Source organism: Dipodomys merriami, unplaced genomic scaffold (assembly GCF_024711535.1).
Source record: "Dipodomys merriami isolate MVZ:Mamm:240054 unplaced genomic scaffold, mDipMer1.0.p SCAF_4, whole genome shotgun sequence".
NCBI lineage: Eukaryota > Metazoa > Chordata > Mammalia > Rodentia > Heteromyidae > Dipodomys > Dipodomys merriami.
Genome location: NW_027205603.1, coordinates 82752766 through 82779774, shown reverse-complemented (window position 1 = coordinate 82779774; position 27009 = coordinate 82752766). Strand labels below are relative to the sequence as shown.

General features: G+C 49.5%; 1 long non-coding RNA gene across 1 annotated transcript; it reads right to left on the bottom strand.

Moving 5' to 3' along the window:
• Window positions 1–380: 380 nt before the first annotated feature.
• On the bottom strand, window positions 381–26329 carry LOC138806002 (uncharacterized). Its single transcript, XR_011365707.1, has 3 exons — window positions 25946–26329; window positions 22980–23052; window positions 381–764 (listed from the first exon to the last, which is right to left on the bottom strand). It is a non-coding gene; the product is annotated as an uncharacterized lncRNA (long non-coding RNA).
• Window positions 26330–27009: the final 680 nt, after the last annotated feature.

The following is a 27009-nucleotide window of genomic DNA, read 5'->3' as shown; positions in this document are numbered from 1 at the left end:
CCTGGACTCTGGCTCCTTGCTCTGCAGCATCAGCTCCCATCATGCCTTGCTCAGGCTGAGCTACAGGCTCACACCCACCCTCTGCTGTATGCTTTCCCCCTGTCACCTCACACAGCCTGAGCACACGCTGGGCCCCAGGAATCCCCATGCTTCTCTGCCTCTACATTTATCACGTTAGGCTAAAAGCCTATTTGACAGACCCCCTGTGTTGTAGAAAAACAGACGGTCCAGGCCTGGGTCTTTCTCTGCTCCCTTGGCCTGGCACCGTGCTGGTGCACGCATATACACAGAGGAGCGTTCTCCTGGACCCAGGCCTTTCCTGGGGCTTCACTGCCTGCGTGGGCCCCATCCACAGAACCAGGACTTATCAGTAAGAGCCAATGGCTGAGTGCCCTCACCACAGAACTACACAGACCCAGGGTGGTGGGCTGGGGGAAAGAGAGGGGGGGGAGAGAGAGAGAGAACTTTGGGGGCCCCAGGATGCTATTGATGGGAGACCTCAAGATGAAATCATTCAGCAGGGAAGCCTTGGCGTCCATGTGATATAGGGCCCATGACTGCACAATGTCTGACACCCCGAACTATGAGGCCCCTCCAGAAAGTCCAGTGCTTCTTTAGCTGAGTCTCTGTCCCAGGTTAAAATAGGAAGCAGTCACCATCTCCGTGGCTCTTCTTTATAATTATAAAGCTGTGTGCCAGAACCAGCAGCCATTTTCTCATGAAATTCCGTAACAATCCCACGGACGGCTAGGATGGCGCCTGCCCTGTGAATGGAGAGACGGAGGAACCAAGAAATGAAGTGAGTTAACCAAATCCCACATCTCAGAAATGGAACAGCTGAAACTCTGCTCTGTCTGGCCCCGTGGCCCTCTCTCTCTCTCTTCCCCAAAAGTTTAACTTGCCTACCACAGCAAGGGAAGAAAATGTCACTAAACAGGAACCAGGAAACCTGCCACATGACTCGAGTCTCATCACCATCCCTCTGACCCTTGATTTCCTCATCATTTCCCTCTGAGCCCAGAGTTACTCATGGCTTAAGACACAGCATCACTTCCTCTACCGAGCCTCTTCCCAACCACTCCATGGCACGGTCATCAGAGATCTAACCCATCCTTCCTTTGTGTCTTCCTGGCCTCTTTATTGTAGCCCTTAGTGCATCAGTTAGCTAGTGCCATGTAACAAACTGCTCCAAAACTCAAGACTTTAAACCAGAAGTCAACAAGCATTTTCTTAAAGGTCATCATATAGTGAAATATTTTAGGCTCTGCTCTAGGCAGAGTAACAGTCCCTGTTGTTGGTACAAAGACCTTCCTGTGAAACCTAAAAGAAGACCATTGTAGAGAAATGGATATGAGTATGTTCTAATAAAACTTTATGTATAAAAACAGAGAACTGATCAGCCCTGTGGGCCACAGTTAATGAATCATAGCAAGAAGCACTTATTAACGGTCATGGATCTACACGCTGTCTGACCCCTCTGCTGCTCTCGGACAGGCTCGGTTGGTCTTGGCTGAACTCGCTCATGCTTCTGAGCCCACCTGGCTAGGGACCGGGGATAGGGTCTCCGCTGTCTAAGGTGTTTATTTACATATCTGATGGTTGTTTGCTGTCACCTGAGGTGTCAAAGATAATAGAACCATGTACCTCTCATCATCAAGGAGGCTGCGTGGGATTGTTCCAGAAACTCTCCACACTTCCCAGATAGGGTAGAGCAGGCCAGGACAGTGAAGGCTCACCTCCCTTGCTTCTACCATGCTTGACAGACAAAGTGCATGGTGGAAAGAGCCAGTTATATAGCACACGGTGTGGACAGGCCTTCCAGTCCTCTGTTCCCAGCAGCCATGCCTGAGCAGATAGGATTGATGCCTGTGTGCCTTCCTTCCTGCGGGGTGCAGGCCCTCTGAAGGGGGTTCTGGGTCTTATCCCCTGTCCAAGGGTCTATTGCAGGACCTGGAGCAGAGTGTGCATCTGTGTGTCTCCATCACCACCATCTCTACCTTGGTCCAAGGTATTATCCACTCTCACCTGTGCCACTTCATAGCCTCTGAGTTGTATCTTTGTAACCACTCTGGTCTCCTTCTAAACTAGACACACACACACACACACACACACACACACACACACACACACACACACACACACACACACACACACACACACACACACACACACACACACACACACACCAAGCCTGGGGAATCTATTAAAGATCTATACACAAGTCTATGAACACCTCACTACTACTAGACTCCAGGTTAAAAACTCTCTAGTAGTGGTCTCTCGTTTCCCCCTGAGATTGAAACTTACATCCCTTCAGGTAGCACCAAATCCCTCCAAATCCCAACATCTGTCTGCCTCTCCAGCCCCATCTCATGCATCTCTCCCGCCACATTCTCAATCAAGCAAAAAGTCTCTTCCTCCCCGTACCCATCCACCCCTTGCACACGCTGTCTCCAGGGCCTGGAAAGCCCCTCCATCTCACTCTACCAGCTGGCTCACACTTGCCTTTCAAATCACAGATCAAACACCCCTTGCTTGAGGAAGCCTTTCCTGATGCCCAAGTTTGAGATCAGTTTTCTTTACTACTCACTCTCCCCACACCTGACTCATTTCCTTCAGATAACTGAGCTGTGTGTCGCTGTGCTCGCATGACAATTAGACAGTGAGCACACTGCTTTGCTCTAGCAGCTCCCAGTTTGCTTTCTGCTTGGACTCTAAGACATTTCTGGGGCTCTCAGAGCAACCCCTCGAAGAAAGCCCAGCAGGCCTCAGTGAATCAGAGAATGGGAATGTTGGACTGTGTGCTCTGAGACCTGGGGACACACTGGCATCCATTAGAGCAGAATGAATGGGCAGATTCAGGAGGCTGGAGGCTCCCAGCAATGCAGGGAAATGAGCAGAAGGAGAATCCGTGGCTGCCTCACCCAGGACCAGCCCTCAGACTGCGTGTCACAGACTCCTAGAACTCAATGGTGGCCAGCAAGCCCAAGAACTTCAGCACAGGGAACTTGGGCACTGCCAGGAACAAGCCAGATTTGACACCGCAAGCCCCAGCTCCAACAAAGCCAGCCCTGCTTCTCACTGGATCTAAGACAAACGATTGAGCCTCTGTGAGCCTTGGGTCATGGTAAAATGGAAATCCTCCTAAGTCACTCAGAACATAAATACAAGACGCCAAGGAAAGGCTGGAGGAGAGGATGTGGTAGATAGCCCGCGGGGTCTCTAAACACTCAACCTGGTCCATCCGCAGCACAGACGCAGGGGGCAGGGGACACGAAACCCCATTCTGCAGATGGGGAACAGTGAGGCTCAGAAACATTCAGAAACCGGTCCTGAAAGTCACACTGCCAGCAGGATGAGGATCTGGGGCTCTGGCTCCCATTCTTTTGTACCAGAGCATCGCTCAAGGTCACTCAGCATCCCTCCCCAAGGTCAAGCCTGTGGTCCTCCTCCCTTCTAAATGAACTTCCCGGTCAGTTGGCCAAATACAGCCCTGTGTACTGCACCTGCCTCGCCATTTCCTTTCCACCCAACCTTGAGAGAGCCAGGCCGCCCTTCTGAAACTCAGAATTGTCCTTCCCATACCATGGGCCTCACCGTAGTGCCAAACTGGGCAGACATCGTTGATAGCAAGTGTCAGTGGCCAGGCAGTGCACACAGTGGAGGGTCTGCAGGGTGGGGCATGGGCTGGAATAGTGTGCATGGGAAGAAGGGCCTAAGCCCAGACAGGAGGCAGCCATCAGTGAGCAGCCAGCCCCACCCGGAGCCACCGTGTTTATGCAACAACCGACTCATTCTGAAACCCAAGAACGCCATCTGCCCTGGGAGCAGGCCTGACGCAGCTTTCCTGTTTGTTCATTGGCCTCAAAGAGAGAGACAGTAGCACAGAGACAGAGACAATGGCAGAGAGAGGCAGAGACAGAGCAACAGAGACAGGGGATTTGTCAAGAGACGTTTTCTTTCTCTTCTGCCCGGTTTATTTTTTCCCCCCTTTGAGTGCAGTGATGTCACTGAGGATTTGAGCAGCCTCTACCTTCCTGCTATGCTTGGCCACCTTCAAGCCCCAACCACAGCAGTCCTGCGAAGTTGGGCCATGCAACATCTTAGGACTTCTTGGCCTTAGAGTGGTAGGATGGGCTAGCCAGGATTCAGGAATTTTTTTTTAACTCATTCACTGTTATTAAAGGCCACCTAATCTTTCTCCCAGGGTCCTCGGTGGTCCACTCTGTGTCTAAGCCTTCCACTCCAGCCTCCGTGTCCTGGAGTTGTCAATCAGGCTAGCGTTCCAGGTCTAGCCAGCACTGAGAACATCCACGCGTGCAGCTAGTGGCTTCCCCCGTTAAACTCTACCGATGAATCAGATGAAGACAGTCATTTGGGGAAGGGGACACCTTAAACCCTATCAGTCAGTTACACTGTAGTCTGAAGCTACAAGCTAACCCTGACAGCTCCCCTGCGATGTCTGTGCTCAGGGGTCAGTCCCCTCTCCTTGCTGCAAAGAAATCACCCTCTGGGAGGCAAGCAGCGGTCTGCAGTGGCTGGGAAGTGCTGTGAGTCTTTACGATTAGAGATCCCAAAGTCCTCGACTTGTGGTCAACTTTCATTTCCTCGGGTCTGCTCAGCTGCAGGATCAAGGAAAATGCACGGGGAAGAAACCATGCCCTACACCAAGTAACCTCTGCAGCCTGCCGTGCTCCCGCTAGGCACGCGGGTACCTCAGCCTGGGCTTTCAGAGTAACGAGGCCCTGGGGGACCAGGTAGCACCACCTCCCCTTCTGTGATTGCCCCACCCCGCCCCTGATACTCAGCAGGTGCTTCTAGCCTCATTCTTGGGGCCACCATAGTTCACAATGTCCCAGCTGCCAACCCAGCCTCCTTTGCCTAGATGTTGTAGTATCTGGATATCTGGACTCTGGGTAAAATCAATCAATCATCAATCAATCAATCTTGACTTATGAAAGGATGTTAAATGTATCTTTTGGTCCTATCAAAATCAGTAGCCATCAAAGGCCACAGGCAGCCTTGGTGGCATCTTCAGGACAGGTGACCTTTAAATCTGCTCCTGGGAAGCCGCTGGGGCCGTGGCCGCTCAGATGCTGCCCTCCTCCTCCTCCTGTTACCGAGAAAACGCATCTTTCAGGTCCCTTTTTCAGTTCCTGCCTCCATGCATGCGTCACCCACCTATGGAGCCTCCCAGGGTGCCCGGTGGAGGGAACCCTGCACCCAATGCCAGCTGGCAAGTTCTTGTGTTCTCACCTCTCGGTTCTCAGTTCCATTTGGTAACGAGTGGATCTCTACATAGACCTCACCACCACCCCCTCCACTCCCCCCTCCCTTCCCCACACACACACTGTACCCAGGGAAAGGCATGGATGACATCATCATTTCAGCAATGCTGGGAGAGCTGTGTGAGAACCACAGAGTAACAGCTAAGTCAAGAGACACAGACTAAAGATACCCAACCAGGAGTGCCCGTCCCTCTGCGCCTCCCCCCACCCCGTCCCCCCTTCTTCAAAGCCTTGTCTGAGATGCCATCCTGGACAGCGATCTCTCCAGCGCTGTGCTGCGTTTCACCACTGTGCAGCTCACACGGGGGGGGGGGGGGGGGGGGGAGGGGACATCGTGACCACAATGTGTCTGTCTCCCTGTGGGATTAGGAGTTCCCTCACCGTGGGGCTCGGGTGGGGTCACACCGCAGGACTCCACGGGCTGGGGATGTCTTGTCAAGCCTGAAAACTCCGCAGGACCAAGACACAGTGCCCAAGGTGACCCTCTCGGAGCCCCTCCTGTCCTGGAAGCCCTTCCCATTTGCCTGGCCTAAACCCTTGGGGACCAAGTGCCATCTTGCTCCAAGATCTAAGTTCTTGCCTGTGTGGTCAAAGCAGTAGAGATTTATGTTCTCATAGTCCGAGGGCTCAAAGTTCTAGAGCAAAGCATCAGCACCCTCAGTGGGGTTTCATTTTGGTTTGTTGTTTGTTGTTGTTTTGTTTTATTTGTTTTCTTGCTTTGTGTTTGGATTCAGGGTGAGATTTGAGCTCAGGGTTTTATGCTTGCAAATCCAGAGCTCTACCATTTTTCCCCAGTCCTCCTCCTCTTCTCTCTCTGTCTCTGTCTCTGTCTCTGTCTGTCTATCTGTCTGTCTGTCTGTCTGTCTGTCTGTCTGTCTGTCTGTCTGTCTGTCTGTCTGTCTGTCTCTCTCTCTCTCTCTCTCTCTCTCTCTCTCTCTCTCTCTCTCTCTCTCTCTCCCCCCCCCCCTTATTTTTCTCATAGGATCTTATATTTTGCCTGGGCTAGCCTAGGACCTTGATCTTCCCAGCTATGCCTCCTAAATAGCTGGGATTACAGGCATGAGCACTTTACCTGGTCCAGATTTGGTGTCTTCTAAAGCCTCTCTCCAGGTGCAGTAGATGGGTGTTTCCTTCTTGTGACTTTGTATGTTGGAGTCTGAGTCCTCACCTCCTCTTCTGATGTAGCACCAGAGTCGAGGCCCACTAAGGATGTCCTCAGTAAACTTTATTACTGCCGTAAAGTCCCAACCCCTAAACACCCTCACATCCTGAGGGTTAAGACTTCAACATGTAAATTTTGAATGTACAAACTGAGTCTGCAATGCCCCTCCATTTCCCACCACCTTCTTTCTGCTTCCCAAACTCATCCATACACAGCACAGAATCACTTCATTGAAACAGACTGGAAATAGCTCCACAATTAAACCCAAGTGTTAGAGCCACTGAATTTCCTCCTTTACCTGTTCACCCTACCAACCGTGACCCAGCCTGAAGGTAGGCTTAGGAGTCAAGATGCTAGTTTCCCCCTGGGAAGTCCCATCCCTTGCTGCCCAAGGAAGCCAGGCCAGTACTCAGGCCTCGAGAGCTACCCCATCTGGTCCTTAGCCAAATGCTCCTAACTATTTGCAAAGCTTGTGACACCTGCTTCCCTCACTCAGGACTAGCCTCGGAGCTCCAGGGAAGGAAAGAGGACCAAAATAGCAAGCAGTTGGTTTCTTTCTTTCAGTACACAGAAGAGCCTGCCACCATTCTTCCTGCCACACTGATAGGATCCACATGCCCTGCCCTGGTGACCTGGTAGTGACCTCCATGCCCCATCCCTCAGCCTCTCCCAACCAGCACAGACCAGAGCAGGGCAGCTGCCGTCTGCTCAGCTCCATCCAGAGCTCAGAGCTCCCCTGGACCATCCATATTACAAGAATGCTAAGACCTCCTGTAGATTCCACTGCCTAAAAAAAAGAAAAGAAAAAAAAACAAATACACCTTCCTCAGCTTGACAATTGAAAGTCTCTACCTATGTCCTGTCTCAACTCCCAATTAACTCCCTCAGCCAGATCATTTGCTTAGATTCAAGTCATGCCTCTAGAACTTTCCAGCACGTTATTTAACCCTCCCTGTGCTTCAGTTCAATGATCTATAAAATAGGAACCATAACAATGGTTACATATAGGTAATCAGTTGATATGGATGGTATATACAATAATATCGAGGATATATTACGTTGTAGGTGGATAGTTGCTAAATAAAGGACATATGTCCCTGTTTCTACAAGATGCTCTACATGAGATGACAAGTCTTCCTAAGGATTCCAGTAGACAGATTTTATGGACATGGAGATTTGGTACAGAATGTGAAAGACAGAGCAAAGCTCCCCAGTAGTGTGAAACAGGAGGAGGAAGAGTGATCTTGCACAAGGAAGAATTAGATGGGGGCATCTGGAAGGATGATGGTAGCATGAGAGAAATCTGCAAGGTTGGAGGCAAGCCGGGTGAGTATGGCCAGAACTCAGGGCAAAAATGGAGGCCATAGGAGCTGGGACTGAAAGCAATGAGGAGCAAATCTTAGAGAAATAAGACGCTGGACTGAGGGTTCTGGAAACCCAGCAGAGGGAGGGAGGAGAACCAAGCCAACACATTTATCCCTGTTCCTGCAGGAAGCTCCACTAGCTTCACTCGGGGTTCCGATAGCCCAGAGCTACTCATGGCTCCCTGATACTTGAGTCCTAGTGTGTGGTACTCTGCTGTTGGGTTTCCTTAATCCTTCTACATTTTATACACTTTACCTCCATTAAAGTCTCCTTAATTACAAAAACCAGAGAGGCAGAAAGATGGGTGGATGAGTGGGTAGATGGATGGATGGATGAATGGACAGGAGGATGGGTGGGTGGATGGTTGATGGATGGAGTTGGTGGATGGAAGGATGGAAGGATGGAAGGATGGAAGGATGGAAGGATGGATGGATGGATGGATGGATGGATGGATGGATGGATGGATGGATGGACGCCACATAGCAGGGAAAGCGAGAAAGGACCATTGAGGATACAGAAGAGAACAACTGAAGGGTGGTACCCAGCATGATATTCACATTCGTGAAGGTTAGGATTGCGATGCACCCACTGGTTTTGCCACAAGAAGGTCACTGATGACCTCAACAAGAATAGCTCCTTGATGTGAAAGCAGCAATGACAGATGGTGGAGGTGGAGAAATGTCTTGTGTCACATCCTTCAAACTCTCTGGACCTCTCTCCTCTTCCTCTGTGCTCTGAGCATCCAAACAGGCTGTCTGTCTGGAAATGATGTGCGCACCCCAGCGGAGGGGCACATTTTGTAGAACATTTTGTAGAACACAATCTGTAGAAAACACTCACTGGGATTGGAGTCTAACCCAGCCCTTCTTGTTCCTAAGAAGGAAAAGCATCTTGCCCGATTTGGCCAAGAGCAGGCTCTAGGATCCCTCCCAGCTCTGTTGCTTCCACATAAAGGAAGAGTGTCTTTCTAGCTGCATACATTTGTGGCTTTCTAGCTGGCCAGCCTGCACTAAGAGACCACCTTTCCAAGGTCCTTGTCTGCTTTCTCAGCCATTTCCCTTGGTCCCAACTCCTCTGTGCCCAGCCAAGACCAGTCTTCATTGCATGCTAAAATCCTTAGGCTCTTAAAATCTCCTTGAGGCTCAGTGAGAAGGCCAGCGGCTCCTGCCTGGCCATCTGGGAATCACTTCCTCAGCCTGCCACTCCAGGATGAGTCAACCCAGCCTTGACCACTGGGCTGAGGCACCGGCCAGAGCTGCATCACCAGCAGAAAGAACTATTTATAACTGCCACAACGCTGACATTTATGAAGTACTTCTGAGGCTCAGGTTGTGCGCTCCCAGGGTAGTTTTGCCAGCTCGGTTGGTCTCACAACAACTCATAAAAGATTAGATCCTGGTTTCTGAACGAGGAACCTAGAAAAGAGCAATGTCTGAAACAATTTGACCTCTTCAGACCCAAATAACTCACCTTAGCAGACTCATGAGAGAATGATCCACACAAAGGAAAAAGCAATTAACAACTTTGCTGGACACCTAGAATGTGCCAGGACCATTGTCTATATTTTTGCCCACAGGGAGCTGGATGATCATGCTGAACCTCCAAACAGCAAGGTCTACCCTGAGGATCTGTGATGGAGAAAGAGGCTGCCATTTAAAGCCAGGCCTCTTGACCACCGGATCCTATTACTCTCTTTTATTCAGTCCTTGAGAGGTAAGTCTTGCTAGCCCCATGTGACAGATGAGGAAACTAAGCTTCAGGTAGGAATGACCTGCCCATTGCTCTGTAAGTAGCAAGGGCTGCGAGGGGTGGGGGGAGAGGAGTGAGGGACACAGGTAGGGGAGAGGCAAATGTGCAAACATACATTGAGAGCTTGGATCTAACCTAGACCTCTGGCTCTGAGGCCTTCCGAAACCAGGCAGGGAAAATAGGGCTGAGGACTGGGCAGCTTTATCCTCAGATTGTGCCCTGGTTTCGCTTATGTACCATAGGCCTAGCGATCTCTCTTCCCATGCTGGGCTCAGGCATGACTGCATAGAGTGACACATGGGTCAGAGCCAGGTGAGAGAACCATATGTTATACATTAAGCTCTGTGCTCCGTGTGAAGGGCGGTGTGGGGGGACCTTGCTGTCCCCCACTCTATGTCTTTCCTGCTCCACTCAGTCTTGGCCTGGGTCCCAAACTAACCAGGGAATGGCTTGGTTTCTTGGAAAAGTGAGTCACTCACGGTAACATGGAAAAGAAACTGGCTGTCATGTTTCCTGTACCCAAGTAGAGGCTGTCCTTATGCAATTCCACCCTCAGCCTCTCCATGGTGACACAAGGTCTGGAAACCTGTGTCTTTTAAGACTTCAAGACCTATCTATAAAAATCAGCTGTCCTGGGGCCATCCACCCAGCTCCCACCCGGCAGGGACAGCACCCACCTCCTGTCATGGATCCAGGGAACTCCGTCTCACCTGCCATGACAGGAGGTAGCACTTCGATGTCTTTGACTCTGCAACATCTTCTCCTCCTACTCTATTCCCAAACATCAAGTTCCCTGCTCTCGGGAAAGAAAAGCTGTCTGCCTCCCGTGGGAGAGACATCTGAAGACCCACTCCAATGAGAATCTACAAGCTCTTCTTTAGGGCAACCATCTTGACATGAATTGCAGTGAGGCAGGGGCAGATAGTCAGATGGATGTGGGTTCAAATTCTAGTGACACCAGCTTGTTGCCTGACTTTGTTGGTGTGTGTGTGTGTGTGTGTGTGTGTGTGTGTGTGTGTGTGTGTGTGTGTGTGTGTACCAGTACTGGTCACTATCCCTAAGCTTTTTGCTCATAGTTACCTTTTGGGTGGTTAACTGGAGATAAGAGTCTCATAGACTTTCCTGCCCAAGCTGGCTTTGAACCATGATCCTCAGATCTCAGCCTCCTGAGATCTCAGCCTCCTGAGCAGTTAGGGTTCACAGGTATGAGCCATGGCGCCCGGTTGCTATGTGGATTCGGAGACTTTTCCTCTCTGGGCTTCAACTGTGTCACCTGTAAAAGTGAGCTGGCCACTATGGATGTTGACTAGTGACGTGTGAAAACAGCAGGTGAGAAAATACTCCATGCTGTTCAGTCCCCAGCCCTGGCTTACAGCTGTCCCAGGTACATGACCCCAGGGCCTCCTCAAGAGCCCCATGTCCAGGCTCAGCACCCCTCATGCTCCTGATTGTGCTCCACCTTGCACGTGGACCCAAGTCTTTCCAGATTCCACCACTGGCTGCTTACTGCTCTCATGCCTGGAACAAATTCCTTCCTCCACAGATCTATTCAGAATCCTACGCCTTACAGCCAGAGTTTCACACTGTCAGCTTTTATCTCCAACAGAGCAAAGCTTGGTCAGACTCTGCACAAAGTCACAGAGCAAGTAGTGGGCAGTGTCCAGCCCAGAGCCCACATCAGCCCATCAGGCTGGACTCTACCTGCATTGCTGACCTGAGGCCTTCGGGAACTCTTTCCTTCAGGGGCTGGGGGCTTACAGAAAGAAGGTGCACGTGACACCTCAGCCTGCACTGAGGTTTCTTAGGGGTCTCTCGGATGCCAGAGGGAGCTGGAAATGGTTATAAAGCTTAATCTCCACTTCTAATTACTTCCTCATCAATATGAAACATAAATTTGATCAAAGGCAAATGAATGCCTGGCAAGTCTACTGACTGTGCTCGGGAGTCCGCAGGGCTCTCTGTCCAGCAGCCCGGGGCTTCTCACGGAGCTCCGCTTGCCGAGAACATCTGCCCTCGGGCCACCTCCCCAGAGAAAGCAGCACGTGAAGTTCAGAGGTGGCAGCTAATGTGAAGCAAGCCAGAAGCCCTTCATTCCACCTCCCCCCAGCCCCTCAGCGACCCTCACACAGTGTGGACCCAAGTGTGGTCCATGCTCTAGAAAAGACCACTGGCCACCCCACCCAGGGGCCTTGGTGTCCCTGCAGAAGACCCCTGGGCACCAGACAAACCAAGGCCCATGTGCTATTCTATATTCAAGCATATACTTGGTGCAGTGAGCTCCTCTGGTAGCAGATTCCTTTTGACAGACAGGCGTAGCTCTATCCTTCCTACCTACCTACACACACACACACACACACACACACACACACACATACACACACACACACATCTCCCAGGGGATTCCAAGCAAGCCTATTCTCAGAAGGCCATGACCATAAAGAGCCAGAACCACCACAACTAAAATTAGCTGTAGGAAACGGAAGAAGCAGTTCGCTGAGGCTAAGGGGTCTCCTGAGCCCCACAGCTGAGGACAGGCCAGTCCTGGATTTGACTCTAGTATTTCTGATTTTAAAGTCTAACCTTTCCTGGATTCCCCTCTTCACAGCTCTGCTGATGATAAGACACCCTGTGCTAAGAGAGCTTACCTGGCAGGGCCAGTTAGACTCTTCCTTGTCTGGGTGCTGACACTGAATGAGGGTAGTCAGCACGGAAATAGTTAACACTAGCACAACACTCCCTGAGAAGAAGAAACTGAGGCTCCCAGCCCTGTGAGAGTCCCTGATGGAGAAGGACCAGGAGAGATGACCTTTGTATTGGGTCTTAAACAATTCCACCACCATCTGCACAGTTGGCTTACCATTCGATACCATGCTGTGCTCAGTACTGTCCTAGGAATGGAAAGGTCTAGATGACGTGGCCCTGCTCCCAAGACACTGCATCCAGTGTCCCCTGCACCTCCCCTCCTTCCATCATCCAGTCCATCTCTCTCCTGCCTCACTCCTCTCTCCCCCAGCCTTTCCCCTTCCGGTGACATTGGCTCTCATCACCTGCAGTGCACAGCGCCCTCTTCTTCATCAGCCGGTCTTCTTGATTGCCTAGAATCTAGGGGTATTCCAGGCTGAGCTCAGGCCCCACCCAGGCCAGGAACCATGAGGTGCACCTCAGAGCCCAGAATGAGTCACTAGCTCACAGACCCCTGAGAAATTGGGGGCGATAAGGCCCACTTCCCTGGGAAGTTGGGGAGACACATGAGATAAGAAGAGAAAGTGCTTTGAGCTCCTCAGAAAGGGGAAGCCATAAACAGATTCAGGGTGTTATTACAAGCATTATTATGCCTCAATTAAAGGGACAGGCATCTGACTGCACAAAGGATCGTTAACTTGTCTGCAACCCACACATGGCTATATTTTCATGTCATTTCTTTTTTATTATTAACAGATAAGACTGTGAAATACCGCACAAATCATTCTAACATGTGAATACTCCTCTTCAGTCTGGGTGGGGTCTTCCTCTTGTCTCACAAGGCCCGGAGAAGGGCCAGACCTTCTCTGAGCCAAGCCCCGAGAAAGGAGACTGGGCTCGATTCCCTGGCTCTAAGCCCAAATCTTCCCCACAGAGTTTCAGAACCATATCCTGGCCTCTGCTTCTACTGTCCAAATTCCCTTTGGTCCTCCACCTTTTCCTTCCTTGACTCACTACCCTTACCAACCTTATAGAGCCTTCAGTCATGTTGCTGGAAGAATCTAGTGAACTGTGATGGGTACCAGGCAAGGAGGAAGTAAAGAATAATTCGACACAATCCTTGCTTGTAAGCAGAGGGGCACACAGACCATTTATTCATTCATTGATTCATGTACTCAATTATCTCTAAGCACTGAATTCTGAGTGAGCAGAGGATGCAAAGAAGCAAAATGAGTGACACGGGAACCACACAATTGTGGGTAGACACTTACCCTCACCCCCACCCCTAGTCACCAAGCACCTCCCCAGTTCTGTGTGGTGGTCTGCTAGAAGGAAGATCACACCTTGGCCTTACTGTAGGGCTGGTGGGAGTCTGACCTCTATGCCTAGGAAAGGTTTCCAGCCTTCAGGTATAGAGAGAAAGAAGGAGATTGAAGGCAGAGGAAAGAGAAGGGCATGGGAAAGGATATCCAATATAGCCAGGGAGGCAGAGCACTAGGAAGAGGGCTAGGAATGAGGGTTGGGTACAGTGGAAGATATCCCTGTGTAGAACCTGGTATTCCACAACTAGAGCACCAGGCTAATTAACCAGGAGCAACCAGGAGTGAGATACTATCCTTGTAGTGGCACACAAGCCTTACCCTAGGCCCAGAAGGGGCACCGCGGGTCCTTTTTTCTCTACACAAAGACAGTGAAGCTGAGAACCCACGGGTACCCAGATGGTAAACTGAGATTCAGGCTTGAAAGAATCTTCACTTCTGATGCCAGAAGAAGAGCTTGTTTGCAGACTGAAGTGCAGGAAGGTGGTGGACAGAGGGGATGAACAATACATTCCTCTGGGCAGGTGGACGGAGTGACTTAGGGTAGGGGGGATGAGGGAGGACACAGTTTCCATAAGCTAAGGGAAGAAGAAGGTGCGCTTGTAGAGTGCAGAGCTAAGGAAGCAGAGAGGGCTTCTGGAGAGATCCTTGGCCTCCTCTACAAACAGCTCAGAGCAGCAGGGGTGCATTCCCAAAGGGAAGCCCTGGAAACAACTTTAAGTTTTGTTGCTGTTAGCTTAGTATTCTATTTTTGTTCATTTACAAAATGGTTGCAAGAATGCTTTGTTACAAACCTATGGATTTCAGGCAGATAAGTTAAAAAGTGCTATAATATATGTGTCCAGGTGTGTGTGTGTGTGTGTGTGTGTGTGTGTGTGTGTGTGTGTGTGTGTGTGTGTGCTGGTCCTCATGCTTGAACTCAGGGCCTGGGCACTGTTCCTGAGCTTTTCTGCTCAGCTTTTAATGCTCTGCCATTTGAGCCACAGCTCCACTTGCAGGGTTTTTTTTGGGTAGTTAACTGGAGAAAAGTGTCTCATGGACTTTCCTGCCCTGGCTGGCTATGAACAGAGATCTGCAGAATTCAATCTCCTGAATAGCTAGGATAACAGGCATGAGCCACTAGCACCAGCTCATCCTTGATAAAGTTTTCTAGTGAACAGGACACCGGTCACTCCAGCATCCATCACTTCCTCTGATTAGTGATGCTCTTCTGAGGACCATCACCCACCCATCCTCCCACCCATTCTAATCCACAGGGTCTGTAGACGCAGGCACTGAAAGCTCTCTATCCCGCAGTCCTCACACAGTGTAGTCATTCCTAGGCCCATGAGCAAGGCCTGACCAATCAGAACTTTCTATTGTATGGTCACATGACCAAGCCTAGCCAATCAGAACTTTTCATCCTATAGACACATGACTAAGGCCTGACTAATCAGGACCTTCCATTTCACTGGAGTCTTTGCCGGGCTCAGAATTAAAAACTTTCATCACTCGATAATGCTAGCTAATTGAAGACTGAGAGCAGAAGGCTATTGGGTCAAGGACAGCTGGGGTGGAGGAGGCTATAAGACCCTATCTTTCCCTTAACACTCCCTGACAACCAGTAATCCTCCAGCTAATGATTTTCTGGCTTGTAATATTTGTTCATTGCTTGGCTCCCGTGCAACTTTATTAAGTAGACTTGCCCATGGCCCTGTCCCCAAAGCCTGGAATGGTGCCTGGCACAGAGCAGGCCCCATGGTTCAGATGAATGAATGAGTAAACAAAACAAAGAATGAGCAACTGAATGGAATGTGGGCACCGCACTGCACCTTTGCTATGCCAATCCTAGTCCCTGGACTGGCTTCTCAATGTCTTGACTGTGAGACCTCCCCCCCTTCGTCCTGCTGGAAGGCAGGTATCTGTAACACACAATGATATTGCTCCTCACAGAGTGGGATGTTAGCTGAAGGACACCACCGTGCTCATATTCACACTCTTCATGTGTAAATTTTGATTCTGCTGTACCAATACAGCTCCCTGTGGCCCAGACCTTTTACACACAGAAATGGGAGCCAGACAGGTGGTAAGCAGGCTTAATGTCTACAGATGAGCTCAGCCACCAGAGGGTTGACTCACAGTAGAAGGTTCAGGACATGACAGAGCACCATACAAATGAAACCTGGGTTCCTTTCTTTTTATACCTTTATTGGACATGACTTCTGCGTAATCTCTGAATTAGGTGGTAGAGGAATGAGAGCATGAGCATGAGTTCTGATCCTTGCCCGCTAAGAGTTTATGGTCCAGTTACAACATCAGACTGAATCATAAGTAATCATCACAGAAGACTATCAGTAAGTGCCCAACAGAGCCCCACCTCCAGAATTCCACGTCTTTCAATTAAACAATCCCAAAGTCTGGCCCAGTGCCCATGGAGCACCTGGTACTCGGCTCAAGTTTTCTCACTGGGTGGTGTCCCCTTCCACAAAACTGTTTTTGCTGGAACTCCTGTTTTCCAGCCTCCTGTTGAACTCTTCTCCAGAGAGTGTGTGTGAATGTGTGTGTGTGTGTGTGTGTGTGTGTGTTGTCTGTGTGTGTCTGTTACAGTGAGTTTGCCCCAGACAAAGTACATATTGCTAAAGCCACTCCTGGACTATCTGCAGAATATACTGTCCCCACTGCCCAGGAATTGTTTACGAGGCTTGAACTCAACAACCTGCCCTAGCAAACTCATCCAATTGGGCAATGAGGCCAAAGAGCCAGAAAGACAGGGATCCACCGGACCCTGGAGTCCAAGGGTCCCAGAAAGAATGTGGCATCTCTACACGCTTCCAAGAGCCGGTCACAGGCAGAGCCAGGGTGTTTGAAATGCATGCCGAAAGATGGCCCTGATACCACAGGAAAGCAGATGGGTGTCTGCTTTGGCACTCTAGACCTGGGAGTTGCCAAAGCTTCTCCAATTCCACCACCCCCACCCCGAGCAGCTGGGATGATGAAATGTTCTGAAGAGCTTCAATCGTTGTACTAAGGAGCTGGGGTGAAGCCCAGCACCCCAGCCCACCGCCCAAGTAGCAAAGTCTTAGACTCACCAACTCCCCACAAGCCCACTACTGAGCAGAGCGCAGGTCCCCACAGAAACACAAAGGGGGCCACACCAGCAGTGTCGGGATGGGTTACTTCACCTATTCGCTGGCAGATGCAGAGCCAGGTGGAAGCAACGTGTTGAAATGCAAAATTAGATGCATCCCCACCCCAAGGCATGATGAAACACTTGGAAGAGGCCTTTGCAGTCACTTGGCTCCTGTACGGGGTCGGGGGTGGGGGGAGACAGGGGAGGTGGGGTCTGGGTCGGGGACAGACAGCTGGAAAAACTTGACCTGAATGTGAGCATGCCATGCCTGATGGCAGAGCGGTCGAGAGCTGGGTGGAGAGGGCTCCTGGGATGAGCACAGCTACACAAAGGGAAAGAAAGGCCGAGCGTGACGGAATTTGGCCCATGGATTCCATTCTTGGTGGACTTACAGAGAGTTCTGATTTTCCAGCTGAATGGGTCCATGAGTAATCCCTGAAATTTCACAGCCAGAAAAGGGCTGAGAAGAGAGGTTTGGTCACTCAACGAGGAAGAGAAAAAAGAGGAAAGAGTAAGGTGGGAAGAAAGGAAGAGAAGGAGCAGGTGTAGTGATAAACAGCCAAGTATTCAAGAAGTGGAGATAGGAGGACTGTGAGTTCAAGGCCAGACTAGGTTACAGAGTGAGCTTATAGGAGAAAAAAAAGAAAGAAAGAAAGAGAAGAGAGGGAGGAAGGGAGGGAGACAGAGGAAAGGAGAAAGGGAAGAAGGAAGGAAGGAACAAAGGAACGAAGGAAGGAAGGAAGGAAGGAAGGGAGGAAGGGAGGGAGAGAGGAAGGGAAGAAAAGGAAGGAAGGAAGGAAATAAGGAAGGAAGGAAGGAAGGAAAGAAAGAAGGAAGGAAGGAGAGAGGAGACAACTCCTCTCTCCCATCAGTAATTTTAATTACTCAGGAGGACAAGATCCTGAGAATCATGGTTTAAAGTCAATTTGGGCAGAAAAAAGAGCAAGAGTGAGAGCAAAAGAGAGTGAGAGAGAGAGTGAAAGACAAAAAAATATCTGAGGCTGTGCAATATGCTAGATGCTGCTGCTCTGAAATGTTCAGAGACTCCAGAAGTTGGAAGGCAACTTTCCCCAATAAATAAATGTCCTCTAAGAGTATGTGCAAGTGCACACGTGTTGTGCAGATCTATTAGAATGGCTTGTGTGCACAGGCACCTGTGGGCAATCATTTGTTTTGGGAGCACAGCGCAAAAGCATGATGTGTGCATGCGGCATGGTGTGGGGGTGCAGAAGTCGGTGTGGGCATGTTCATGTGTGCATACATGTATGTCTGTGTCCCTGTAGCATCGTGCAACAAAAATAACCCTGGAATAAGACTCTAGAGAGTTGGGAAGGTATCCTGATAGTGCCAGGAATTCGCTGCGTGACCTTGAGTAAAGGTCACCACTCTGGGCCTCGGTTTTCTGTCATGTTCTAGCTCCTAGAACAAAGTCTATCACACAATAATCACCCAAGGAATATTTACTATTGATACCTACTTCTTAAGGTGGCCAAGATGACAAAATGAGAAAGGTGTACAGAATTTCTCCTTGGTACTTGGCACCTCCTAACAGGAGACCAATAATTGCCAGTTCCTGGCCTTCCCCGTTGACCTATTAGAAGGGATCAATGAGGCAGGCACCCACCATGGTCACGTGTATGTCTTGCAGCCCCTTCCTTAGTCTGGGCAAGCACTACTGAAGTACCCTTTGCCAGTTCCTGAGCCTGTGCTCAGGGGATACTGAGCCCCCATTGTGTTATATATTAGCCAGTCTTCTTCTTCCAGCTCTCAGGCAAAGGTTGATGGTTATTTATTTGCAAGAATTATATGCAAGACTGAATTCTAACGACTTGAAAGTCTGAGGTCAACTTGAGGTAACCATGTTGGGGGGGAAGGGAGGACAGGGAGGTTGAGCCAGAAGCCTGGCCAGGCAGCTGATGGCCTCGCTCGTGGATCACCAGCCTACCAGGGAGACATCATGATCCTCCCTATGATCCTGAAGGAATGGAAGCTCAGAGTGGTCAAGCAACTGGCCCACAATCACACTGCCCACTGAAGGCCACCAGAGCCATCTCCAAGCCTGGAGACTGATATTCACAATCAGGGAGGCAAAAAAAAAAAAAAAATCAGAAAAAAAAAAAGCCTCTTCTCCCTGGCAGGTAAAATGAGGTCTCTGTTCTAAACCCACAAACATCTCCAAATCTCTGACCAGTCAGCCTCTGTTGAGCATTAGCAGATGGAGCCAGAGCCGTGTGGCAATCAGAAAACTAGTCAGGTGGCGCTGGAACGGTGCCTCCGAGGTATTTCACAAACACAGGGAACAAACACACTTGGTGTCGCAATCCTGGCCACCCCAAGCTGCCGCGTTGGCTGTTTTGTTGAGAACGGACGGTGGATAAGGAGTTTGAGGGCTGATAGCGCTGGGAACCCAAAGCCAACGGCCATCTTGGAGCAGGAGGAGGGAACACAGCTCTCTCCAACCCCTTCCAGCCACCACCAGAGACACTTCCTTCTCCTGGGGCAGCCGAGAGCTGGCCTCCCGTCCCCTGGGAGATTCCCTTCTGTGCTTCACCCTGTCCACCCATGCCCAGGAAGTCTGCTATCTCCTCCCCTTGAAAGGAACTATTCATCCTGGAATTCTCCACACCAAAGTTCATAAAGACTAAACCTCACCGGGCGTTTCTCGACAGCCCGGGGATGATGTGTGTGGCTGGTATGGAGGGCTCCAGACACTCAACTCCACTGCGATCATATTCCCGCCTGTTTTCCCAAGGCAGCTCCTGAACACCTACCCACAGAGAAGCAAAATGCTCAGTCCCCACCCCACCCCTCACCCCCAAGGTTTCCTCAGTTCTGCTTCAGGACACATTCTACCAAGAGCCTTGTAAAAAGTGAAATAGAAGTCAGGAGTCCTCTTCAGACTCCAGGCAAGGAGGAACAGTTTATAAAGGCCATGGTTCTCTCTGCCACAAAGTCTTACCATCACATAGAGAGACAGTTGAAATTCCCATTCAGGGCACTGGTGGCTCATACCTGTAATCCTAAGCTACTCAGGAGGAGGCCAAGATCTGAGGATCACAGTTCCAAGCCAGCCTGGGCAGAAAAGTCCCTGTGAGACTCTTATCTCCAATTAACCCCTCAAAAACTGGAAGTGGCACTGTGGCTCTAGCACTAGCTTTGAACAAAAGAGCTCAAAGACAGTGCCCAGGCCCTGAGTTCAAGCATCATGACCAAAAAAAATGTTTTCCAAACCAAGTTTCAGACCTGAAGCTAGAGCTCCACATTTACCCTGAAAGTGTAATTTTCCTAGCCCCTCTTCTCATCTTCAGCTTTGCCTCAGGCCCAGGACAAATCGAGATCTCCATTCCACCACTCCCAAATTTCTTTCACCCAGTTCTCAGGCCAGGAGGAGACATCTTCTCCAGACAGGGGTGACGGTGCTAGAATTTGAGCCCAGGGCCTTGTGCATGCTAGGCAGGTGCTCTACTCCTTGAGGCATGCTCCTGGTCTTTTTAAGTAATTTTTCAGATGGGGGGGTGTCTCATGTTTTCACCCAGGCTTTGGACTCTGATCCTCCTGCTTACCCTCTCAAGTGGCTTGGTGTATACCACAGATACATACCACTACCCCCAGCTCGGGAACGCTTCACTATGCTCACCTGGAGTCACCTGTGGCTCCCAGGGAAGCTGGCAGTCCCCTGTCTCTTACTACCAGTTTATCTAGCAAGGACAAACGGTCAGGTTGTGTTCTCTGCAGGAGACTCCCATTCACAGCCGCATGTGCAGTCAATTCAGGGCCCCAGTTAGGCTCACAGGGAGTGAGTGTCCCAGGAAGGAAGACTGGCTTGACACCCCTGATCCCGGTTAATCCCAACAACAATGAGGACAAGTGAGCTGCAAATGACTGAGGAAATGAGGCGCCCAGTGCTGAAGGCTATACAACTGGAAGGTGCTGACCAAAGTCTCCCTCCTAGCTCGCTTCCCCGGCCCCAGCAGTTTCCTCCAAGTAAAGACAAGCCAAAGAAACAAGTAAACAATCTTAAAGGGACAGAGGTGTCATCAAAGGCCTCAGGCCTGCACCGCTCTGCTCTGTACCCTCTCCTGGGATAGAATGGCAGCACACAAGGCCAACTCAAACCTGAGTTCACTGGGAAGGAAAGGACTCACTTCTTTATCATTCTAACTCAGTGCTGGAAGATAAATATGCTATTAAAAAGTGAAAGGGGGGCGGGGGGGGGGGGAGCTGGGGAGGAAAGCCCAGGAGAAGAAACAGGCTAAAAATCCATCTAGAACAGCTTGGGAGGACTTCCTGGTAGAGGGAGCCATTTAGCTGAATGCATTAAACAGCAGTTACACACAGCAGTCCATTGACTACTTTTTCTGTGGCCAGTACCACAGAAACCCTTCTAGTAAAATATTGCCTCATTGAATTCTTGCAGGAGTGACAAGCAGTGAGCGGTGACGCAGAAGGAAACTCTGTCCTACAAGGATTTGTAATTTCTCTTCCTAGGTAGAGATGAACCTAAGGACAGAGAGAGAAGAAAAAAGTAGGCCTGCTCCAGGGGGAGGAGCCCTCTCTGAGGTAGACACAGGGAGACCGGAAGTGATCCCACACAGACAGGGAGGAAGATAAACTTACTCTCCTTGAAGAGTGATCCCTGCCCACAGGGAACAGCAACCTAATAAATGCCAAACTCTAACCAATTGGACAAGATGCTCACTGCATTCTAAGGAGCCAGTCAAGAGAGGAACCGCTGAGATGGTTTTCTCCAAAGTTCCTCAGGTGTAAGCAGGATGAGTGTGGTAGCCCACACCTACGATCCCAGTACTTCTGAGGCTGAGGCAGGAGGAAGTCGGAAGCTAGTCCAGGCTACATACAGCAAGACCTCATCGCCAAAATAACACTCTGTGGGTGGAAGGAATGAAATGAAGAACCCATTGTCCAGCAAAAACTATCACTTCACTACAGGCAAAGAATGCATCAGGCTTTAGCAAGCATTTGCTCATTTTAATTTTCAACAAAACACTCAAATAGTTGAAAATAATACCCCTTGATTGTGAATCATGTGCCAGGCATTGTTCTAGATACTTCTATATATTTAAATTTACTGGAATTACATGATTCTATATAATAGTGACTATTACTATTATATAGCTATTATATTATCATGTAGATATTATAATAGTATTATTACTTCCATTTGACAGAAAAGGAAACTGAGGCCTAGAGCAATTAAGTATTTTTCCCAAGATAATAAGGGTGGTAAATGGAAAGACCAGGGGCATAAATATAAGCAATCTGGCCCAGAATTCATGCTCTCCATCACTATTTTCTTGAATAAAATAGATATTGTTGTCATACTAAATAAACAAAGAGATGAAGGTGCAGCCAGACTGGGTCACATGATTTTGGGTGGAAAAGCCAGCACTTTCACCCATCATCTACGTTTTGTTTGTTTGGTGGGGGAGTCCATGTTTACTAGTATGTATTAGTTGTATAAAGGAGTTTCATTGTGATATTTCAACATATGCATGCGAACTCTCAGGATCAAATTATTTCCCCCACTTCTTGAATTGCTTTTGAGGTTTCCTTATTCTATTTGTTATGCATTTACATAGAGTAATCATTCCGCAGCAGCAGCCCTGGCTCTACCCCTGACTTGTGGTACTCTGTGCACAGGCCACATCTCTGTGTTATCATCTAGCAAATGAGAAGCTAAAGCTCTGTCAGGACACAAAGGTGAGTTTTAATACTCCATGGTACCCATCACCTGAGAAACAGCGCAGATTAGACAGAGAACACCTTAAGCAGCTGTCAGTTTGCAGGAGGAAAAATTGGAGTTCTTGCCACCATTCCTCCATCATCTTTGTGATAGAGGGTCCAATATGGCCACCAACAGTTTTCTCCCTCTTTGGGCCTTCTAATTACTTTGCCCAAATAGATGTGGCAGAAATAATGTCCGTAGACCTGGAAGCTTGGATGTTAAGAGTTGGGGAAGTTTGCTCTTCCTACCTCCTCCCTGCTTCTGTCAGTCTGGGAAGAGTCTTGGTCCAGAGTAGCAAAGATGGTGAGATCACATGGAGAAGCGGGGCCTGAGGATAAATGGCCATCTTTGATGTCCTTGCCTAAGCAGCTCCCAACTGAGGGCAGTTCACTGATGAACACAGAGTGGAAAACTACCCCACTACTGGGAGAAATAATGGATAGTCATTGTTTTAAGCTACTACACATCACAGTGGTTAGTTACATAGTACTTGGGGGTGGGAGTAGAAACTCCATTTCCTTCTGTTCATCTTTTTTTCCCAGAAGATTACTCCGTAGCTTACCTGCCATCCATGTCCACTGCATTGTGGTGTTTCAGCATGTGCATGCATTCATGATGAATGGGCAGCTTCAGACCTGAGGCAAATGGCAATTATGTGGCTTCATCTCTTCAGTGTGAACATCTTTCCTATCAGGAATATGCTAAGGTTCAGAGACTCTGAGTTAAATAATACAGTCCAGGCCTACAGGAAGCCATGTTTGGAGAAGAGCCAACTCCATCTTCATCACAACACAGAATGATGGGATCAACATACTCATTCATTCCCAGTCTACTGAGTACTCTATTTGTTGGGGATTCTGCTGATCACTAATGAAAAAGAAGGCCTAGATACTCACCCAACTTTTGTTTTAGGGATTTTCATTTCAACCATGTGAGAGGTAGAAATACAGATCTACAGAAATACATGGAAGCTACATGCTGATGTGGTCCAGGGAACAAGTTTTTATTCCTTTGGGAGAAGGGGGCTTAACAACACTAATTTATCTTCTCACTGTTCCACATAGTTCTAGACTTAAAGGTATTATCTAGGTTGGTTTCTGCTGAATCTTCTTTCCTTGGCTCTCAAAAGAGAGCTTAGCCAGGCAGGCACTGGTGGCTCACACCTGTAATCCTAGCTACTCAGGAGGCTGAGATCTAAGGATTGCAGTTCAAAGCCAGCCCAGGCAGGAAAAGTCCATGAGACTCTTATCTCCAATAAACCACCAGAAAACAGGGAGTGGATCTGTGGCTCAAGTGGTAGAGCATTAGCCTTGAGCTGAAGAGCTGAGGGACAGCTCCAAGGCCCAGAGTCAAGCCCCACGACTAACCAAAAAAAAAAAAAAAAAAAAGCTTAAATTTAATCCATCACTTCCTAACTGTGACCGTGGAAAGCTATTTAACATTTTTGGCCTTCACTTTTCTTTGCTTTTCTTTTCTTTTTGTCGATCCTGGGGCCTGAACTCTGGGCCTGTGTGCTGTCCCTCAGCTCTTCAGCTCCAGGTTAGCGCTCTACCACTTGAGCCACAGTGCCACTTCTGGCTTTTTCTGCTTAGGTGGTGCTGAGGAATCAAACCCAGGGCCCCTCGTATGCAAGGCAAGCATTCTACCACTGAGCCACCTTCCCAGCCCATGGCCTTTGTTTTTTTTTTTTAAGTTATAAAATAGACTTAATCGTGGATCATTGTAAAACTAAAAATAAAGAGTTCATCTCCGTAGAACACAGAGGAAAATCCACAGTACTTCATTTAGCCTTTGTGAAATGATAAAATTCATTTCAAATGAAATGATGTGACATGAATAGCTCAAGTTCACAGAGCCAGTGACAGAGCCAGACCTGCCTCCTGATATGTTGCTCTTTCCATATCCTCCCGTCATTCCTCTCGACAGAAGTCTGCACTTCCATGTTCAGTGTTCAGTGAGAGAGTTAAATCACCCGTGTCTTCCTCACAGGTCAATCCTTGTTGTGACCCACCCACCCCCACCCCCGACCACTCCACCCCTCCGCCCAATACCCCTTTAGTGTAAGGATCCAAGAGTAAAGGATCCTGGAGATTTCATTCCCTCTGGATTACTGCACAGTGAAGACTTCAGAGACGATTCAGATAGAGGGCAATTTACAGATACATGTTCCAGAAATCCCATCCAACCCCCCCACACACACACACACACTCCACCAGGTGTGTTAAAGAAGCCTTAAGAGATTAAAACACTTCAAACAGTAGGTAGATACTGTGTTGGACAGTGAATTCTTCACAGATTTCTACCTTCTACAGTCTGGACAACTGTGTGCACTCAGTGACGCTGGTCCAATCAACTCAGCCCTTCCATGGGAAGCAGCCCCCTGCAGCTGGCATCACCCCTCCGTTCTAGCAGAAAGTGGGGAGAAATGGGAAGAGCCTCATCTCCTTGGCAGCCTGGCTTCTATCCACAGCCTCACAATGACACACTCCCTCCTCGGGCGAGCACTTCCCAATCTCCACTGTGATCTGTTGGATGAGGAGCCAGTTTCCATCACAGCCAAGCGCAGGCATCCGTGGGTGAGGGAGTGGATGCGGCTCCCTTCCTCCCCAAGATCTGGGAAGAGGGAGGGCCTCTCCTCCCTCACCAGTCAGAAGCCCAGCCAAGCAAAATAGGATGGCTACTGAGGGCCATGAGGAACCAAGTGGGAAATGGCCCAACAGTGAGAACTGTGAACGCCAAGGTCATCGCCAAGGTCATTGGAGAAATATGCTCATCTACCCCGCTGATGGAATTGTCCCAAAGGGAAAGATTTAACTTGTCTTAGGAACTAGTCAGAGCCTGGCTTGGGCCTACTGCCAATGTATTACAAGAACACTCTCTGGGAAATGGGGAAAGGAGTTATTGCCAAACAGACTGGAGCCCCTGATATCCCGCCAGCCCCTCATTCCTCGGGACCTCCAGCCAGTGCCAGACACTCCAAACAGTGGCTCTCATTCACTCTGTGTGCACAATCCCTGAGTTAGTTAGGCATCACCGGAGAAGCTGAGAAAAGAGGCAGAAGGAGCAGTTTCTGCCCTCCAGGCCTTTGTCTGGAGCCCACAGATAATTACAATACAATATGCTGAATGCTGCAACCTGAACCAGTTCCTTCCGGAGCTCAGAGGGAGGAGCAACTAGTCCTGTCTGGACAATCCCAGGAGAATTCTGTAGGGGTGAAATGCACTGGAGCCTGGCCCTGAAGGGTGAGCCACTTGTGTTTGGGTACCAGGCAGAGGGCCAAGACTGGCCAGGGATGGAAAGTGGGTGTGGGAGAGGAGGTTCCAGAACAGTCCTTCAAGCCTTCCTCACCAGCTGCTGCCCAGAGCCAGCTTAGAATCATCTGCCCTGCAGGAATCATTTTGTGTGTCTCAACCCAACCTTAATTCAGCATCTTGTCTCAACCCACAACCTCAGCTCATCCTCTTCATGAAACATCCATCCACTAGCAGAACTCTCAGAGTCACTTGGAGCCCCAAGAGCATTACTCACGTGTTGTCAGTTCCAGGAAGAGCCACATCCTCTCCATGATCCATGGGCAGTCAACTCTTGAGAGAACACTGAAGACCAACTGGCTTTAAACTAGATGATCCCGTGTAGAAGTCCATAGAAGATCAGGGATAAACTTGAAGAGAGTTCTTATCCTTCCAGAAAGATGGAAAGATGGACGATGGATAGAGCTGAGTCTCACTCTGCCAATTAGAGAATGTCCTCCTAGCCAAGCTGGGAAGGCAGCTTCTGGGCTGAGATGAGGATGGACAAGCCATTCATCCACAAGTCAGGAAAGGAAAAGAGGGAGGGCAGGAGGGTGGATGGGAGGGAGGGAGGGAGAGGGAGGAGGAAGGGAGGAGGAAAGGAGGGGAGGGAGAAGGAGAGAAGGAAAGGGAGGTAGAAAAGAGAGAAGGAGGAAGGTGCTAAGGAGGGGGAGGAGGCGGTGAGGGGAGAGAGAGGAAGAGGGAAGGGGAGAGGGAGGGAGGAGGAAGAAAGAAGTTGGGAGAGAAGGAGAGAAGGAGGGGACATTATATTTTTCTCCAGACAATTCTGTTTCATTGACTCTACTTAACAAATCAGAAACTGAGGCTCAGGGAATGTAAGCAATTTCTGAAGGTCAAACCCCTAGTGAACAGGGATCCAAGCCAGACTCTGAGGACACAGAAGCTTGTGCTTTTTCTAGACAGCCTGTATAAAAATAACTGCCATGTATCAAGAATCTGCCTCTCTCCAAGTCCTGGGCAGGCCCTTTACAAACGCAGCATCGCAGACTCTCTCTGAGCCACTTCTCCAGACAGAGCAGCCCCAGCCAGCTGCCTCTCAAGTGCAAGAGGAGACAGCCACAGTGGCCATACCATTCATACCCAGGGGTTTGAAGGTGACTGGAGAGACATGTACCACTCACTATTAATAACTATGGTGAGTAGCCAATACTGATAGCACCCCCGCTGATTACTCTAGTGGTAGCCAACTTTCCAGCCATGTTTCTGAGCCTACATGGCAGCTAGGGCTTCATCTAACCAGTCCTGAGTCCCTCTCATCTCTTCCCCACCATGTCAAGTTTT